This window comes from Lygodium microphyllum, chromosome 29 (assembly GCF_053477565.2).
Source record: "Lygodium microphyllum isolate KBCC chromosome 29, Lygodium_microphyllum_v1.1.10, whole genome shotgun sequence".
Lineage (NCBI taxonomy): Eukaryota > Viridiplantae > Streptophyta > Polypodiopsida > Schizaeales > Lygodiaceae > Lygodium > Lygodium microphyllum.
The window spans coordinates 1,527,799-1,547,925 of NC_141163.1; the positions used below are offsets into that span (position 1 = coordinate 1,527,799).

Consider the following 20,127-nt stretch of genomic DNA (forward strand, 5'->3'; position numbering starts at 1 on the left):
GCACAACATGTGATCTCACAACTTCCCGACCCCTTTGGGCATCCTCAAGGCATTCACACAGAGGTATTGCTTCACTCTTTACAGGGTTTACCTCAGTTTTTAGATCTGGAAGAACACATGGCAACCATTACACTCCCAGCTCTCATTTCATATGTGGGCTGCTCTCCCCTCGCTGGAGCTTGTTTGAGGCCTTCCTTGGCTTCAATCGGACCCCTTCGAAGCTTGGAGACCATTTTTTGTAGCCCTAGGACCAGCATTTACAATTGGTGCAATCACGCAGCCCCCCATATGTGTCTTCAGCATTGACAGTCACAACAGCAGCTCTCCCGCTCCTTTGGCTCATTTGGAGCCCTCGGGCACTTGGCATTGAGCATTGACACTTGCATTTGACTTGGGTGATGTTTTGGGTCTGATTCGCACAGTCCCAGGACTGTTTACAGTAGCTCACAGACATTAGACAGCAGTGTTACACTGACATTTGATGCTACAGCTTGTTTGGCATTGTCATTTGATGCCCGGTTGGTCCCGTTTGATGCCCGGATGTTAGGGGAATGTATGCCTATTGTTTGGCAACCATTTGGAGCTGATTTTGGTGCTGAAATTCTCAGCTTTGAACACTGAATCACTGCTGAACATAGTTGAGCTGAAGTCATTTTACTCATGTATACTTATGCCTATGCTTTTTGGGCTATGTTTCGGGCATATATGGTGATGTATTGACACTTGGGGCTCAACATAGAGCTTGGTTTTGATTCGGGATCGTTGGTTGAGCTTGAGCTCGCTTTGCAAAGTATTTGGATACTCCGTCTTGGATGTACTTATGGCATGTATGTTGCTTATGTCTAACCGGTCTTGACATGCTTAGCCTATGCCATTACTACATGCTAGTTACATTGTTTGGAGCCTATTGCTACTGGAGCTCGGTCTTGGCTTGACCTTGGATTCTGGGAGCTTACTTGAGCTATTTATTGGCTTGCCAGAGTTATATCTTGGGATGTACTTGATGTCTTACATGCTTATGGATGCTACATACGGATGCTCTACTGCCTACATGTTCGGGATGTACCATTGATGCTTGATCTTGGACACTTGTCACTGATGCTTGTACATGATTTGTTCGAGCTTTGTTGCTTGATATTTACGGCTTTTGTGCCAGTGGGAGTGTCTTTGGATGCTTGACAGCCATTGAGTAGGCGGTCTATGCTCTTTGAGCTTTTGAGACTATTTGGGATCTTTTACCCTTCAGGATGATGCATGGTTTATATGTCTTGGTTCCTCTGATGCTTATGAGCTGACTCTTTGCTTTGGGTCCCTCTCTTTGTGAGCTGACACCTACTTGTGTTAAGTCTTGGTAGTGGCAGGAACACTTTGCCCCGTTGACTGGGGGGTGTGCCTACTCACTGACAGATGTTTGTATGACATGTTTGGGTGTTGGATTCATGCTTATCGATTGTCATATGCCTATGTTATGCTCGCATGATGCCTGCTTTGGTCTTGGCAACATCTGATTAACCTGGGATCCGATTTTGGCACTGTTAGCTCTCATTTACTGAAATCTGTAATTTTTTAAAGCAAGCATATATATATGAACTGACATGGATTTTTCATGCTGAAATATTCTGAAATGATGTAATTTCACTAGTACTTGGTGGGCAGCAGCTTTGGTTACACTTTTCTCGTCATTTTCTCTCGATTTTGGTGATTTTTTTGGTCATTTTCTGCAGTAAACAGCAAGTAGTTTTGAACTGTCTACACTCCTCCAGTCTGCATTATGGCGAGTTCGTCCACTGATCATGCTATTTTCAACATCACTAAGCTTGATGGTACGAATTACTCTTATTGGAAGAGCCAGATTTGGCAGGTGTTGGTGCAGAAATCGCAGATCAAACCATTGAGATTGAGCAGACATCCGCCTGCAACTATGCCAGATAAGGAATGACTTGAGCTTGATGAGTTATGCAAGTCCACGATTGTATTATCTCTCACAGAACAGGTTCATTACAATGTATTTGAGGAAGAACAGAGTGCATGGTAGTTGTGGGATAAAATCAAGAATCTCTATGACAAGAAAAGTCCAGCGAGTCAAATGTATTGGTTGAAGCAGCTTATGGATCTGCGCATGAAGGAGAATGTGACTATGTCTGCTCACTTGAGCCAGTTCCATGCTATACTCAATAACTTGACTTCGCAGGACATCACTTTTGCAGAGGATGTCACTCCTCTTTTCTTGCTTGGTACTCTTAATGAGTCATGGGATGTATTCCGCACTGCATTATGTGCCTCTACTGCTACCTTGAAATTATCTCATGTTGAGAGTGCTCTTCTGTAGGAAGAGGTTAACCGTAAGAATTTAGATGCCTCTCGTGTGTCGCATGCTATGACAGTTAGAGGCAGGAATGATGGATATGGAAAGCATGGCAGTGGCAGTAGCCGTGGACGCGATTCTCAGAAATCTCGGTCCAAGTCTCGTGGGAAGTCATGTAGCAAATCTTGTGGTAGGAATGCAAATGTTACTTGTCACCATTGTGGAAAAAATGGCCATATTAGGCCACAATGCTATGAACTCACAATGAAAGACGCAAAGATAAGGGGAAAGACAAAGTGTAGGATAAGTCTTCTGATCACAGCATAGTGCCTGCAAAGTCCAGTGTTAAAATTGAAGAGATACACTCTATGTATGCACAGTGTTGGCCCTTGGACTCAAGTGCGTTCTTTAATGTGACACCTTGCCGAGAGCGGTTTCACTCATAATGTGCTGTCTCGGGTTCTTTGCGCTTGGGTGATGACAACTCTTTTGATATTGTGGGCATTGGTGATGTTAGGCTACAGTTTCCTTCTGGCAACAGTTTTGTTATGCAGGATGTACGTCATGTACCTGTTTTGACACACAGTCTCCCTGTCGTGAGACGGTCTATTAGAGACAGACGTCCACCTGATAGATTTCAGCCCTCGATGCATTATGTCTTGGTTATAGATGTAGGAGAGCCTTTCACTTATGATGAGGCTATGTGTAGGGGTGACAATCACTCCTGGGAGAGGGCTATGCAGTCTGAGAGACTCCTTGCATAAGAATGACACTTGGGATTTGGTTTTCTTGCCTACGGGCAAGAAGGCTTTGCTATGCAAGTGGGTGTACAAGCTGAAAAGTATCCCTGGACACCCCAAGCCAGCATACAAGGCTAGATTAGTAGCAAAGGATTTTAAGTAGGAGCATGGTGTGGACTTTGATGAGGTCTGTTCTCCTGTGGTTAAGATGACCACCTTGCGATTAGTCTTGGCTTTGGTTGCTCAGTTTGACTTGGATTTATACCAGATGGATGTCAAGACGGCTTTTTTACATCTTGCATGATGAGAGTTATATGGAGCAGCCTAAGGACTTTGTAGAACCTGGCAAGGAGCATCTAGTGTGCAAATTGAAGAACAGTCTTTATGACTTGAAACAGGCACCTAGGGAGTGATATCATAAGTTTGATGCCTTTATGCAGTCACAAGGTTACAACAGGAGTGTTATGGATCCGTGTCTTTACACGAAGAAAGCCCGTGATGGTTCTTTATTGATTTTGGTTTTCTATGTGGATGATATACTAATAGCAGGGAAAGCTCATGATGAGCTAGATGCTCTTAAGGCTCAGCTCAAGAAGAGCTTTGAGATGAAAGATCTGAGACAGGCCGCTCACATACTTGGTATGCGCATTAGACGCCAGTTGAAAGGTGAGAATGATCGAAGCTTGCACTCGAGAGCTATGGCAGGAGAGCAAGAGCAAGAAAGAGAGAGACAAGAAATGGGAACTCCTCTACTTGTCACAAAGGGAGTGCATTCATAAAGTCCTTGAGCGCTTCCACATGCAGGATGTAAAGCCTATTGGCTGTCCATTGCCTTCTTATGTGAAGGTATCACAGGCTGATTGTCCGCAGATAGATGAGCAAAGGGCCGAGATGGCCAAGATTCCCTATGCATCCGCAGTGGGCAGTCTTATGTATGCCATGATAGCGACTTGTCCAGATATTGCATTTGCAGTTGGTGTTGTCGCACGCTATATGGCTACACCTGGCAAGAAGCATTGGGATGCCATAAAGGGTATCATGAGGTACCTGAAGGGCACTGCAGATATGTGCATATGCTATGGCAGCCAGGATACAGGAGTCGTGGGGTACACTGACTTTGATTATGCAGGACATACAGATAGTAGGAAGTCCACTTCCAGCTATGTATTCATATATGTTGGAGGTGCTGTTTCTTGGATGTCCAGGGTGCAGAAATGCACGGTCCTTTCTACTACAGAGGCCGAGTATGTTGTAGCCACTGAGGCTTGCAAGGAGGCCATTTGGTTGGGTTGTTTGGTTGCTGACCTTGGTATTGATGCTATCCCTACATTGCATTCGGATTCTATGAGTTCTATTCAGTTAGCCAATAATCCGGTCTTCCATGCGAAGACGAAACACATTGAGGTGAGATATCACTTCATACGTGGGGTCGTTGAGGACAAGTCTGTTGATCTTGTCAAGATCTCAACTGACCAGAATCTTGCAGATCTGCTCACAAGAAGCCTCTCTACAGAGCGCTTTGCCTTTCTCAGGAGGTTGATGGGCATGGGATGAGATGACGTCTTTTCTCATCCTTTTGTACATGTGTACATGTTGTACTGTCTTTTTCTTTTTCTTTTCACTCCTCACTAGGGCGGATTCGCCTTTAAGTGGGAGGTTGTTCGGGATAAAGGCGTCTCTACCTAGCCGCCCGTGTATTACTACACTGACAGTCACCGCCACTGCACACTGCAGGTGGCAGGCACCCGTCACCGTCACTTTATTCTTTATTCTTTTAGTGACAGTTCAAATAAAAGAAGGCCCGGTCACACATTGTGACAGTTGGAGTTTCCATTTCTTGTCTCTCTCTTTCTTGCTCTTGCTCTCCCGCCATAGCTCTCGAGTGCAAGCTTTGATCCTTCTCACCTTTCATCATCACTACTTGATTCCATCTCACAGTATGAAGATATCTTGGTGTAATTACTTAGCTGAGCACAAAGTTCAGCACTAGCACAAAGCTTCAGCTTGCAATCAAGTACCTTTGGTACACCAAATCAAAGGAGTGAGTGATATCCTAGCTATGGCACCATGAAACCAACCTTCCTTCTCGGAAAGTGTGGTAAAAACTTAATCAAACACTTAATTACAACATTTAATAAATGAACATAAAGTGATGCACACTTTAACATAACATACATGGACATTGGACACCTTGTTGGCCCCAAAACTGGCGTCTCTCGTGGTGTTTCTTTAAATTGTATTGCTCTTGGATGGAGTACAATTGAGATTTCACAATCTCCTCTGCTAATCCAAAAGCCCCTTGCTGTCACAATCGACTAGCAAAGCATTCGGGCAAATTGCCCCTTGATCTTTACCTAGGACTTGTACAAATGGGACTACAAATTGGCCAAATGTTGTTCCAAATCAAATGGGATGGGCTGGCATCTGAAATCCTTGACAATTCCTCAAATTTCCGCTGTTGATTTCCAAGGTAGCCGCTAAACCCTAATTTTGCAAAGAATTAGGGTTTATAGCAAAAATCTCACAATTGTCCACCAAATTTGATTAGAACACCTCCGATTGGCTAAGAAAAGCTGAGATACTTAGAGGATAGGTTGGATAAGGTGAGAGAATGCTGAGAAGAGAGAAATTAGAGCTTCCTCTTGAGAAAACCCTCAAATCTACTTGTCGTCTACTCCAACCAGCAATTTATGTAGTCACCAAAACATTATCGCCATCTCTCAATAGCAGTCGCCAACCCCTCGAAGTCTTCAAATTGCTGATGCATGATTTTCAATGGCCTTTGGCTGTTGTGGCTTGTAGCAAATGGCTGAATTCTAATAAAAAAACTGATCTGCGGCACCTCTCTCTCTCTCACACACGCATTTTGGATGCACTGAACAAGTCACCCCCAGCCCCCAACAGCCTTCTCTCCCTTTGCATGGGCATTTTTGCCAAGTGGCAACCTTCTAATCCTATTTTTCAGTAATGTCCAATCAATTAATTAATTTTGAAAATGAATTTCAGCCCTTCTAACCTTCCCAAAAAATTAGATGTGTCCATCCAGAATTTAAATTGGCTAGGCCATTTGGAACCTCAAGTGGTCCCTAACCTTAATTGACGCTTGGATAGGCACAAATTAATTAACTAGTGCTTAGTCTTGAGTGTCACTACTGACACTTAATGTGCCCTAGGACTAAACTGATACCAATTGACATCCAAAACCCAGTTGGCATAACTTGTCACAACTTTTGCCTTTGATACCCACTACTTTTTGGGGTTCCTTGGCCTGTTACCATGAAATAATCCCATGTGCACTACACGGGCCTTACTACATTGCACATTTGATTAATATTCAAATGTTACTAGCAAAAGCAAAGTATCTAAAAAATTTCACGTCCCCATGACACGTGTAGCATCTCTCTTGATGCTATCATAGTGGCTACTTCTACCTTGCTCTTTCAATTGGGGTGCTTCATCCTCAACTTCATTATCATGGTTCTTGGTACCACACAAAGATCGACATCATGCTTCTCTTCCTCCTTCAGCATTGACATCTAGGGTTGAGAGAGGGCTACTACCTTTCTTGGTACTCTATAGGAATTGGCACTTGTCTTCGATATTAGCGTCCCTTCCCTATTGTACCTCTCCTTTGTATTGCATGATTTCATGATCTTTGTAAAGAGCGCTTGGGTAAGTGAACAATTTCCCAATGAGGAATACTATCCAAGTAGCACCTATTGAATGCACATTCTCATCATGTAGCACACTATCATGCATCCCATTGTGTAGAGTACACCTAGGTGGGTCCTCAGGTGCCTCCACATGTAGTTCTTCACCAACTTACCACCACCTCACCATCCTTCATCACTCTTTTAATTGTCATCAACACCTTTGAGTGGTTGGGTTCGCTTGTCTGTTTTGTGATGTGTTGGATCTAAGCATCCCTTTTTATTCTTTCCATGGGGCACAATTACTTGAAACATCGCAATCGTATCTATTCTCATCCAAAAGAAAAAAGAAAAACTTAAATGTGGTTCCACCAGCCTTTGCAAGACTTGGTAGGCCATTGGATAGTTGAGGGGCATCCTTTGTCCATGCATTGGCCTTTGTGGGGTGACTACTTGGACTCCCTTGGTAAGATAATCATCCCTGCTATAATCTTGGTAGGCCACTGGGTAGTTGATATGCACCCTTTGTTCGATGCCTTGGGGTAAAATTGGGCTTGAGCTTTTATTCCAGTCTCTTCTTGGTTTCAATTTTGGATTTAAGAGGCAAGCGTTGAGCGAACAATTCATTACCTATTGATTAGCTTTGTAAAATAACCCCAAAACAATCAAGTATCAAAACGTTCATTAAACGGGAAGCGGTTCTAGAGAGTTTCTATATCCCACATGCAAAATCCTAATTTTGAAGGATACTTTCATGTCAATAAATAGATAAGCTGGCCATAATTCAGACCCATCCCTCTATGCAAGTTTCCCGCATTCACGTGTAGATTCTAGCCATTAGGCTTTCATTCAATGGCTGTCCAGCCTCCACAACTGTTGCCACCTCTCCATCCGTATCCCTAGCACTTGGTGACTGCTCTCATGTTTTCACCTAGCGTCCTTCTCCTTGGTGCGTTTGATGCATCTTGCCGTTGCCGGCTTCTACTACGCCTATATCAGCCTATGTTTGCACCTCTAGCACCTAGCGATAGGCTCTTACATTAGGCGGTATCCTTCTAGGCTGTGTTTTACAATTTCGTCCATCATCTGCATCTTCCTTCACCTTTTATTGTTGTCGCCTCAGTCTCTTGTAGCTTTCGTGATCAACCTTTTTCTCCTTTCCTCTTTGTGACATCTTTCATTAGTGGTTACAACACTTCGTATCCATCTTCGGTGGACATCACACTTTGACACTTATTGCTTTGTCCTTGAGCATTCTATATACTTTTACATTCATTTACAACATTGATTCATTCGCTTCAGCGTTTTCTTTTTTTTTGTGTCTTTGTTTGTGTTTTTGCATTTTGAGTTTTGAGTTTTGTGTTTTGCGTTTAGGATTTGAGTTTTGCATGTTACTCTCAGTCTTTGTGCTTTAGTCATGGTCGTATTTTTTGTGTTTCCTCTGTGCAAACCCTAGTATATCTTCATAGATAAGCTATAGATGAAAATCTGAATATAGGAAGGGAACATAGGCCATAGTAGCTGTCATGACAAACCTCACTTAACATGTGCATTAATTTTTAATCACATGATTAAGTAAATGCTGCACATGTGAGGTGCAACTGGGGTTAAAGTAAATTTACGAGCCCGGGACCTGAAGAAATCACGGGATGTCAAAGGCAAAAGTTGCTATAAGTTATGCCGCATAGGTACTTGGTGGCATCTAGTGCCAATTCTTGGCCTAAGCCATCCATTTGGCCATAAGTGTTAGTTGATAACACTAGAGAAGTGGCGTTTAATGGTACTTAACGCTAATTTGATGGTCAAAGATGGCGCAGAGATACTCGAGAATGAAAGTTGCCTAGCCAATTTAATTATTGGCCAGTCAGATTATCTTTTAGGACACCAAAATAATTATTAGATTAATTTTCAGTATTTAAAGGCTGAAAATTAATATTTAATCATGGAAAATACTGGAAAAATCATTTGGGAAGGCTACAACTTGTCAAAAATGCCCATGCAAGATTAAAAAACGTTCTTTAGAGGTTGGAGAGAGACATTTTTATACATTTAGCTTGCAAGAGAGAGGGAGGGGAGATTGCTGGTTTGATTTGCAGATATTGAAGGACCTTTTGAGGCTGCCAAGGACAGGAGAAGACCAATCAACAGCAGGAGACATCATCTATTGGTTGTTGAGACAGAGCAGTAGCATTGAATGACTGATTTTCTTCAATTCTTTGCATCTACAAGCTGTTGTGGCAGGGCAATAGCTGCATTTGACTGATTTTCAGTCATTCTTTGCGACAAAACTCTGAATTTTCTCTCTCTACAGCTTTCGCTCTCATCTCCTAGCCATTTCATAGCCTTGCTCTGAAGATCTTAGCATTTGGACCCTCGGAGGTTGAGAAATTTCAGATTTCTTTGCTGTAAACCCTTATCTGTAGCAGAAATTAGGGTTTAGTAGTAGCTTCGAGAAGCATGCTAGAAATTGGAAGCTCCAAGACTTGGATTCAACAGGGCTGAAGATGTTTTTAGCCTTTTCAAGTGAAGGGACTAGCAAATAATTGAATTTGGGGCATTTTCCATCTCCATCAAAGCGAGTGAAGGCCAATTGATTACCCGAATCAAGGGGCAAATCAGATTAAAGACTTGTTGGTGATTTTGAATAGCAAGGGGAGTTGAAATACCGACAGGGATTGGGAGAATCCCATTGTAAATCAACTTCTTCTTCAATAAAGCTAAAGAAATACCGAAAGGGGCGCCAATTTTGGGGCCAATCAGGTGTGCATTGTCCAAGATCTATAGGTAAATTTGTATTTTCAGATTTGCATTAACTATTTGCTGCTGTAATTAAGCTGTAATCAGGGATTTACCACCCATCCACAGAAGGAAGGCTGGTTACAGTAGCCGACAGTTAAGAGGAGTGGGAGTGCTATTCAAAGAGGAGCTATAGCAGATGATCTAGATAGTTCGTAGGGATGAGTAAGCCCAATAAATGTGGGTGAAACTAGAGAGTGTAGGGTGAGAAGCTTGATTTTTACATTACCATGTGTTATTTTTCTACTATGATATCTCGGTACACCTTATCCAAGGGCAATCACCATATGTAGCTTTGAATGAGGATATTTGCGAGTCCTTGAGGAAAGGAGATGTCTTCCTACTAGGGAGTTTTAATGCCTAGATAGCCTCCCGCTAGGTGTCTTTCTCTGATACATCTAAGGAGATATTATGGGAGTAGGATGTATCAGAGCTACAATAGAGGGGACCTTGTGGGACACATAGGAAGTTAGAGTATGGGAGATATCTTGTGGAGATGGGCATAGCACATGACCACAGCCATCCTTAATGGCCTAGCTCAACATGGTGCAAGGATAGTAGATTACGTACTTGCTCCGCTGATGCTTATACCTCATATCCAGGAGCTCTCATTCTCACCACACCTCCTCAGAGTTGCATTGGATCATACTTACTTATCATTCACTATAGATCTCTAGTTTACTGATTTGCAGACCCATCATGTAGCCCATTGACACCTAAGATATTTCTTCTCTAGAGAAACAAAGGATATCTACAAGGCAGAGATCTTCAAACTAATATATGATATAGACCTTGATATTCCACTATAGGAGCTCACCTTGCAGTTCAATGAGACTTTACACATAGCAGAAGTTGCAATTTTTTCACACTCACAATCTACATAGAGAGCCTCCAAAAAGGGTGATACCTTGAAAGAATTGGTATGATAACAAGTGCCAGGAGACTAGAGCTCGCTTACAAAGAGAGGTAGCATTGGGATCCACTATCCATAGACAGACACATGTAACCATCAAATGCCTCGTATGGTGGAAAAAGAGAGTATTCTTAGGCCAGTTGAAAAGAGACATCTACCCATATTCACGAGGGACATAGGGGACGCGGCCCGAAACGTAGGGATTCTGTCCCGAAACATAGGACCCATCCCCAATGTGTCTCGAAAAGGGTGTGTTTCCATGCAGTGGTCCATCACAAGGGGACACGTCCCATGATAGCGAGATCCGGGAGGGGGGATGTAGATGACGCCATGTGTCATAGGATTTGTACTGTTTGTTATAGTCCTTATTCCACTAGTTTTATTGTTTCTTAGCTTATACTATTTCTTGTAGTCTTTAGTCTAAGGACTCATTAATTGATAGTTATTGTTGGACTTTAGTCTTTGTGTCATATGGCATTTATGATTCCTCAGTTTGTACTATTTCTTGTTTAGTGTTTATTGTTGGACTTCAGTCTTTGTGTCATATGGCATTTATGATTCCTCAGTTTGTATTGTTTCTTGTTTAGTGTTTATTGTTGGGCTTTAGTCTTTAAGTCACATAATATTTCTCAGTCACCATTTGGCATTGACAATTATTGCTTTTACTCTTCAATTTGAGTATTCATTATTTATTTATGTTTCAACTTTCATGGTTTATGTATTGTTTGAAACTTTTATGAGATACTTTTAGAAGGTTTTGAGTTAAGCTATTGTATTTGTTTGGTTTCTTTATATATAATTCAATTATATTTAGAGAACATATTCTCCCTTGTCCCCTATTTTGTCACAACTCTATAGAAACAGAATTTGTATCCTTTTTCATTAATTTGTCTATATAATGATTTATTAAATTTATTTCATTTGCACTAATTAGATATAAAGAAAAGCTGGCCACTGATGAGTGGTCACAGGTTATGGTGGACCCACGCGGTGGGTTAGAGAAAAGATAGTTTACACTTCCACCTATATGGTCCGATTGGGCGCCTGTGACCAGAATTTACGCATATCAGGGTTAGACTCGCACACAGAAAAGATTGATACCTTGAAGTGTGGGCTAGATCCACCAGAATAGATAGTTACAATCAACAAGATGGCATGATCATGAAATGCTTGTATAATGTGCATGTGTGGGCTGAAAGCTTGAAATGCACATTTCTTTGCATAGGAAAGTCACATGAAGATTCTGATACCGTTTTTGCGATGTACACGGAAAAAGCTTTCATATGACACCCATATTGGGGGGGTCCTTAAATTTTAGAAGGTCCCTAAATTTTAGGAGCCTCGAATTAGCCTAAAAATGCTAGTCCTAAAAAATAGGGATGTCATTCTAAAAATAGTAAGTTCTGTACTCTGACTGTGCTTACTAAATTTGGTTGTTTCTATTCTTGATAGTATTCAGCCCAAAAAGGAAGGCCATAGAGAAGAGACAAGTGTCAAGACACTTGTCACACAAGTTTCCAAGTGTCCCACCACTTGTCACATCTCATGACATGTGGTTGGACACTTGTCTTGTGCTACTCCACTTTCCCCTTTTGTACTAGCTCTTTCCTCTCCTATAAATAAGAGCTCGTTTTTTTTCATTCAGCATCATTTTTCTTTGCTGTAAACTCATGTACAGCATCCACAGATAGTCAGAAACTGGCCCCATCCATCCCCATCATCATCCCCCACTTCTCCATTATCAAATTCCTCCATATTCCCTCTTCTATCACTGCTGTTTTACAGGACAGCAAGCCTGTAAATTCATTACAGCACCTCCTTCTTAAGCTCTTTCTTCCATTTTAGCAACAAGAAGCAAGCCCTATCCATGTACTACTGTTCAACGATGGAGAAAGGCTGATTTTCCCCTCTTTCTTCTCTCATACTGTAAAGAAATCAGTTCTTATCATTGCATAATAGATAATGCATGTATGTTTGTACATCTTTGCATGATCTTGTGAGAGTGAGAATTACTTCTCCTCACTCTCAGGTTGATTGTAACTGAGCTCTTCCCTAAGGGACTTGGGTTGAGCAGAAATACATTCCTTCGGAGGGGGTTGCCCATCTTCAACCCTCAATCTTGTCTCCATTACTTTTACATTTTCATGGCTGTAATTTTGTGAGTAATTTCCATCTGTAAACACCCCGAACAACGTAGTATACTTAATAATTATGATATTCGCTTGTTTTCGAGATTTAATATAAAAGAGAATGAACACTTAAAACTGAAAATGAAAATTACTCACAAAATTATAGCCATGAAAATGTAAAAGTAATGGAGACAAGATAGAGGGTTGAAGATGGGCAACCCCCCTCGAAGGAATGCATTTCTGCTCAACCCAAGTCCCTTAGGGAAGAGCTCAGTTACAATCAACCTGAGAGTGAGGAGAAGTAATTCTCACTCTCACAAGATCATGCAAAGATGTACAAACACACATGCATTATCTATTATGCAATGATAAGAATTGATTTCTTTACAGTATGAGAGAAAAAAGAGGGGAAAATCAGCCTTTCTCCATCGTTGAACAGTAGTACATGGATAGGGCTTGCTTCTTGTTGCTAAAATGGAAGAAAGAGCTTGAGAAGGAGGTGTTGTAATGAATTTATAGGCTTGCTGTCCTGTAAAACAGCAGTGATAGAAGAGGGAATATGGAGAAATTTGATAATGGAGAAGTGAGGGATGATGATGGGGATGGATGGGGCCAGTTTTTGGCTATCTGTGGGTGCTGTACATGAGTTTACAGCAAAGAAAAATGATACTGAATGAAAAAAAACGAGCTCTTATTTATAGGAGAGGAAAGAGCTAGTACAAAAGGGGAAAGTGGAGTAGCACAAGACAAGTGTCCAACCACATGTCATGAGATGTGACAAGTGGTGGGACACTTGGAAACTTGTGTGACAAGTGTCTTGACACTTGTCTCTTCTCTATGGCCTTCCTTTTTGGGCTGAATACTATCAAGAATAGAAACAACCAAATTTAGTAAGCACAGCCAGAGTACAGAACTTACTATTTTTAGAATGACATCCCTATTTTTTAGGACTAGCATTTTTAGGCTAATTCGAGGCTCCTAAAATTTAGGGACCCCCCTCCCTCGCCCCCCCCCCCCCCCCCAATATGGGTGTTATATGAAAGCTTTTCCCGTGTACATCGCAAAAACGGTATCAGAATCTTCATGTGACTTTCCTATGCAAAGAAATGTGTATTTCAAGCTTTCAGCCCACACATGTACATTATACAAGCATTTCATGATCATGCCATCTTATTGATTGTAACTGTCTATTCTGGTGGATCTAGCCCACACTTCAAGGCATCAATCTTTTCTGTGTGCGAGTCTAACCCTGATATGCGTGAGTTTTGGTCACAGGCGCCCAATCGGGCCATATAGGTGGAAGTGTGAACTATCTTTTCTCTAACCCACCGCGTGGGTCCACCATAACCTGTGACCACTCATCAGTGGCCAGCTCCAATGCACTTTTCTTTATATCTAATTAGTGCAAATGAAATAAATTTAATAAATCATTATATAGACAAATTAATGATAAAGGATACAAATTCTGTTTCTATAGAGTTGTGACATATTTTCCCTTGTTCCCCCGTCCTTGGTGACTATGCATCTACCATCTGTTCTTGAGTTAAGATTCTAGAGAGGCTTCGAGATTTTTTTGAGACTCTACAAATAATAGAAGTTGCGACTTTTTCACACTCAGGGCCTATATAGAGTCTCCATTGGGGTGATACCTCGAAACAATTGGTATGATAACAAGTGCGAAGAGACTAGAGCTCGCCTACAAAGAGGTAGCATTGGGATCCACTATCCATAGACAGGCACATGTACCCATCAAATGCCTCATGGTGGAAGAAGAGATTATTCATAGGCCAGTTGAAAAGAGAAATCTATCCATAGTCACAAGGGACATAGGGGATGCGGCCCGGAACATAGGGATCCACGAGACCTATCCCCAATGCATCTTGAAAAGGGTGCTTTTCCATGCAGTGGTCCAACACAAGGGGACGCGTCTAGGATAGGAAACGGTGGGGGACGTGTGGGATGAAATGCAAGGGAGGCCATGTGTCATAGCATTTGTGCTATTTATACTGTTTCTTGAAGTCTTTAGTCCACTAGTTTTATTATTTCTCAGCTTATACCGTTTCTTGTAGCCTTCAGTCCAGGGACTCATTATTCGGTGGTTACTGTTGGACTTCAGTTTGCATGTTATATGGCATTTGTAATTCCTCAATTTTAACTTTAACTATATTTCTCAATTTGTATTGTTTTTTGTTCAGTGTTTACTGTTGGACTTTAGTCTTTAAGTCACACAACATTTCTCAGTCATCATTTGGCATTGACAATCGTTGCTTTTACTCTTCAATTCAAGTATTCATTATTTATTTATGTTTCAACTTTCTTGGTTAATGTATTGTTTTAAACTTGTATGGGATATTTTTAGAAGGTTTTTTGAGTTAAGCTATTGTATTTGTTTAGTTTCTTTATAGTTATTTCAATTATGTCTAGAGAACATATATTCTTTAGGTCCCCATCCTAGTCCCAGTCCCCCGTCCCCTATTGTCCTTTGTCCCCCCATCCCCCTCGTCCCTGTCCTCGTTCCTTGTCCCTCGTCCTCGGTGACTATGCATCTACTAGTTGTTCTTGAGTTAGGATTCTAGAGAGGCTTGGAGATTTTTCTGAGAGCATTGTCCAGCCACACGCATTAAATCCCTCGATACACGGGAATAGTATGCAGTCAATCTCTACATAGTAGCAGGTTAGCCTCCTCTACTTGGTCAACCAAAGCCTTGCCAAAGACCACCACCTTCTTTATAAAGAGTAGGGTCCGAGATGCTATTGACACACTCAGTAGAGGCAAGGCACAGGATTACAATGGATTAGTAGTCGAGCACTTGATCCATGCTAAGGACTTGGTGGTAGGACTACTAGTTCACATGTTTAACAGAGCCATGTGTGAAGGTTTCCCTGAGACTTGGAGCACAAACACTATTATGCCTATCCTCAAGTCAGGTGGTGCTACTCTATCTAGTAACTATCAAACTATTATGGTTGGGCATACATTAGCCAAGGCTTCTCTACATTGGATCACATCCTCACACTTAGAGCAATGATTGAGGGGGGTAGAGCTCATGGTTGACGGATCTATTGTTGCTTTGTATAGTTCCGCAAAGCCTTTGACACAATGTTGTAAGACATGTTGATATATAGATTGCACACCATGAGAGTGCCTCAAGAGCTCAGTTGGGAGATTTTTCCACTGTATGAGAGGGTTACTGGCAAATTACAGGCTGGTGAAGGCTTGTCAACACTTGTTTACTCCACTATTGGAGTGAAGGAGGGTTTCCCCCTTTTTGGGACACTATTTGGCCTATACATTGATGGGATTGTTGATTATATCTCTCAGGGAGCAAATAGAGAAGTTTTGCTAGTTGGCACTTCAAATACCACTCCTACTATATGCAGATGATATTGTATTGATAGTTGACTCTCCATAGGGACTACAAAGACATTTGAATGCATTATACTCTTGGACTAGACAATGGGCTTTGAGTGAACCTTGGTAAGACTAAGGTTACGGTCTTAAATACTACACCATAATGGGTGAGGAGATCAATACCTAAGTTCACATACGGGTAGGAGGAGTTGGAGTATGGCTGGACACCAAGAGGACATGGATCTGCTAACATGGATCTCACCTAGCTGGACACCAATAGGACATGGTTGGTACCAGTGTAAGAGTTGGGGATGAGTATGGCTTTCTATAGAGAGCATCTCCATACTACAAATGATGGGCTTATTGCTTGCTTGAGATACATGGAAACCCACCTATCACATGGGATCAAATATATGCTATTAGCTAGGTGTGCATCTCTTCACATCAGTAAGATTTTGAGATTAATAAGTATAGATCCATACTACCAGAGTAGCATATGTGCTAGATATGTTGGCTAGAGCTTGAAATGGAGGAGCTCTAGATTTATTGTTGCTTAGCATATTATGAGATTCGTGGCCATTTCCATTCTCTTTAAAGAGATGTTTGGACCACTGTCTAGATCGATGGATTTTATTGGTGAGTGATGCCTTGGCCTCTTCCTCCTTGAGATATGACAGTATTATGACACGCTCCTTGCAAGCATAGCTCTAGGACACCAAGGCCCCATTCAAAGGCATCTCATAGATTTTTGTGAGGGAGACTCCGCATGCTTTAGCACAATTACACTCTCAATCCACATAGAGGAGGACTATTGAGGGTAGTGTTACACTATCATGGTCTACACATACACAAGGTATATTGATTGATCGAGCCGTCGAGCTTGGCCGATCCAAACGTCCTAGACCTCAATAGAGATGTCGGCGGCATATCCATAGAGATGTCAATAGAGGTGTCGAGCTAGGCCCTCTATGCCCCCCATGAGATTGTATTAGCTAATGTCCAGTTCCTGAGCTAGAGTTCTCTTTTTTAGTCATAGCTTTTAGCTTTGCTCTACTGTTTGATTTGCATTTATTGTTCGTTTTAGACAATTGTATCATCATATAGATGATTGTAACTCATGGTCTCATGCACCATCTCCTCAGAGGTGTATGACATACTCTATCCCCCAATCCCCAACTGGATGGGGCTAGCAAATCTATAGATTTCCCCCACTGTCTCTCCACTGTATTCACATTAATCTATATTGTATATCTTTGTAGTTTCTATTGGCACTATATATCAGCATCACCACAAATCACATCTTGCCATCATAGATGACATCTCAATTTATCACACTTTGATACTTAGTGACGATCGTCATTGTACATGGTTTTGCCTTAGGCCAATTTTGGCCTCAATGGATGTTAATATTTCTTTCTTTCTTTCTTTCTGTCATAGGTCATTGTGGCCTCTTGCAAACTTTAATATATCATTTCATTTTATCACATGTTGAGGATACAAGGGATACTACGCCGCCACCAGAGGGCCCTGCCTTGCCAATTCAGCCTCTCGATGTTAGATAGACCCATGTGGGACATTTTAGGATGACCAAGCTCCATGAGCAGTTCCACACCATACTTGGAACACACATGAATTGTACCCAGCCTATATACCATTTTGCACCTACCCAATTAGTTTATCATAGCATTAGATGGTAGCTTTACTGGGACTTGAAAAGTTTCCCAAACATTTTGTATGTAATGTTTTGGTCTCATAGGCCAACTTGGCCTTCCGTAGACGTTAATATAAATTTCTTTCTTTCTTTCTCCATCCAGCACTCCAAGAAGAAGGTAAAAACCTATGCATATGCTTGGGATATAAAGGACGAGACTTACTCCCCTTTACCAAACAGTGGAGAGTTTGGAAGGAAACATAAAAGCGTACACTCATACAAAGGCTTTGAAATGAGACAGCAATGATAGCTTTGATGAAAACAAAGGCCATACTACATGGACTCTCAGGAGACTCGATTTATCTAGATGACGATTTAATCAGGATGCAAGTAGAGCATGTGCATGTAAATATGCCAAAAATAATACAGGCTAGGAAGGCAACAAGGTAGTATAGAGAGATGGTCGTGTCATCATTGATGGCAGGCTAGCTCAATAGGAACATGTAACCTATGAGATGGATGCATCAGAGATACAAATGACAGTGTGGAATTGTAATGGCTCACTTTGGACACATCCAGGGAGGACGGAGGAGGTAACGGAAAATGACTTGCTTATGATTATAGAGACACACTAGAGCTTTGAGAGAGGGCTGCCTAGAATGGAGGTGTATGGGAGTCTACATACAAGAGCTGCACGAGATACCAAGGCACTACCAAAGGATCAAGAGGAGCAGCAATATTGATCAGACAGGAGTTGTAGGATAGAGTTAGCATCATGAGACGGGATTTGGAGGCACAATACATATGGGTTAGAGTGGACATCTCACAAGATTGGATGTTGTACATTGCCATCTACTACATCACTCGAGCGGATTGAGATATGCCACTAGGGGGTCCTAGCAGCAAGCGAGGGAGGCGAGATTCTCTTAGTGAAGGATTTCAATGCCAAGACACAAAGTAGACAATGTGATGTATGACTTTGAGGATCCGAGATGACTATAGATGATTGATGCAAAGTAAGCTGGCACGGACTGAGTATCAATTGACATTGGAGGAGGTAGAACTCAATATGGCCAATACTTATTGGAGCTAGGGTCATGACATCATCTTGTTATCTATAAAGAGATGAAGAAGTGGCCTTTTCGAGGCACTTGCTTCCAACCCACTAGCTTCAACACAGTAGACTATGTGCTTGGTTCCTTTGTGATGGTGGAGTTAGTCAGATCCTTCACCATCCCTCCTTCCTAGATCAAAGTCAACCACACCCACTTGTCCATCACTATATCTTGTTCCCCACCTTGGACGGGCTCCAATCCCACTGCGTATACCCAACCTACCACCTTCTACTTCATGCATGAGCTATCTAACATAGATAGCCACCATATATATGCCGGGCTTTCACAACTTGACCACATTGGCCCCCTAGGAATACTCATGTCGCAGCTCATTTTCATCCTACACTCTGCCACCCTCCAGAGCTTCCCACACTCCAAATGTACTAGTGGCTCTGCACGGCATGGGACCATGCAGTAGAACCAATGGCATGATGACAAGTGCAGAGAGCAATATGTCTAGGCTGGCAGGTAGATGAGGACTTTTACTCACCGTAAGTTGTGAGCATATGAGGAGGCACACTAATGGGACCTGTACTACTTATTCATGAGTTGAGATGCAACCACAACCTGCTGTAGACTACAGGAGCCACATCACCCTACACCTATTAGGGAGTTGGGACCCATAGATATGACACTCATATGCAGAGAGGTTGTATGACGTACCACATCAACTGACAATTCTTCATCCATTGCAGCCTTGCACTACCACATCCACCTTCTTCACACAGGATATGGTCAGGAGAGCAATAGAGCGTTTGCAGGATGGACAATCGATCTCGACCATACAGGTACAAAGGGTGAGCATTTCATTTATGCGATAGATAATAGACACCATGGCTCATTTCCTGGCCTTTATGTTTAATAGGCCTTAGTGGAAGGTTTTTCAGATGAGTGAACTATGCACACTATTGTACCTATCCACAAATCTAGAGATCCCCTAGGTCTAGGTAACTATAGCACCATTATGGCAGGCCACACAGTGGCCAAGATCTACAAAGCAGTGCTACAGGCAGAGCTGAGTGCATATTCAAAGAGAGGGGGCAGTTGCCTAAGGAAGGGAGTCAAGTGAAGAGTCAAGAACAATGACCCATAGTGATGGATAATGAGGAGTTTCCTCCAAAATCACACATCCAAATGTACTCCCAATCTAGACAGATGAGGGAAAAAGTTACTCATCTAGGTCCAGGCCAGGAAAAATTCTATTTATAGCAGTGCTGCCCCTGAACCAGTGAGAAAGGACAGCCTGAGCAGCCATGGCCTGAAGCCAGACCTGCACTGTGTTCTCCATTGTCAGTGAATAAGAGTTATTTGCTATTGTGCAATAGTCAGAATTTTGTCCATCCTTTGCTGATTCAGAATTTCAGGTCATCAGTTTGGGCAGCTTTTTCTCACCTACCAGTAAGGTGGCTTAGACATGTATTTGGTCTTTGTTTGCTCATGGTTTTCAGGTCATTGATGGTATGGTGCAGGTTCCAG

At 42.0% G+C, this 20,127-nt stretch overlaps 1 protein-coding gene across 1 annotated transcript in view; it reads left to right on the forward strand.

Moving 5' to 3' along the window:
* LOC148010300 (uncharacterized) overlaps positions 1-20,127 on the forward strand; it is a 136,753-nt gene that overhangs the window by 113,096 nt on the left and 3,530 nt on the right. The gene's annotated exons all lie outside the window — the stretch shown is intronic.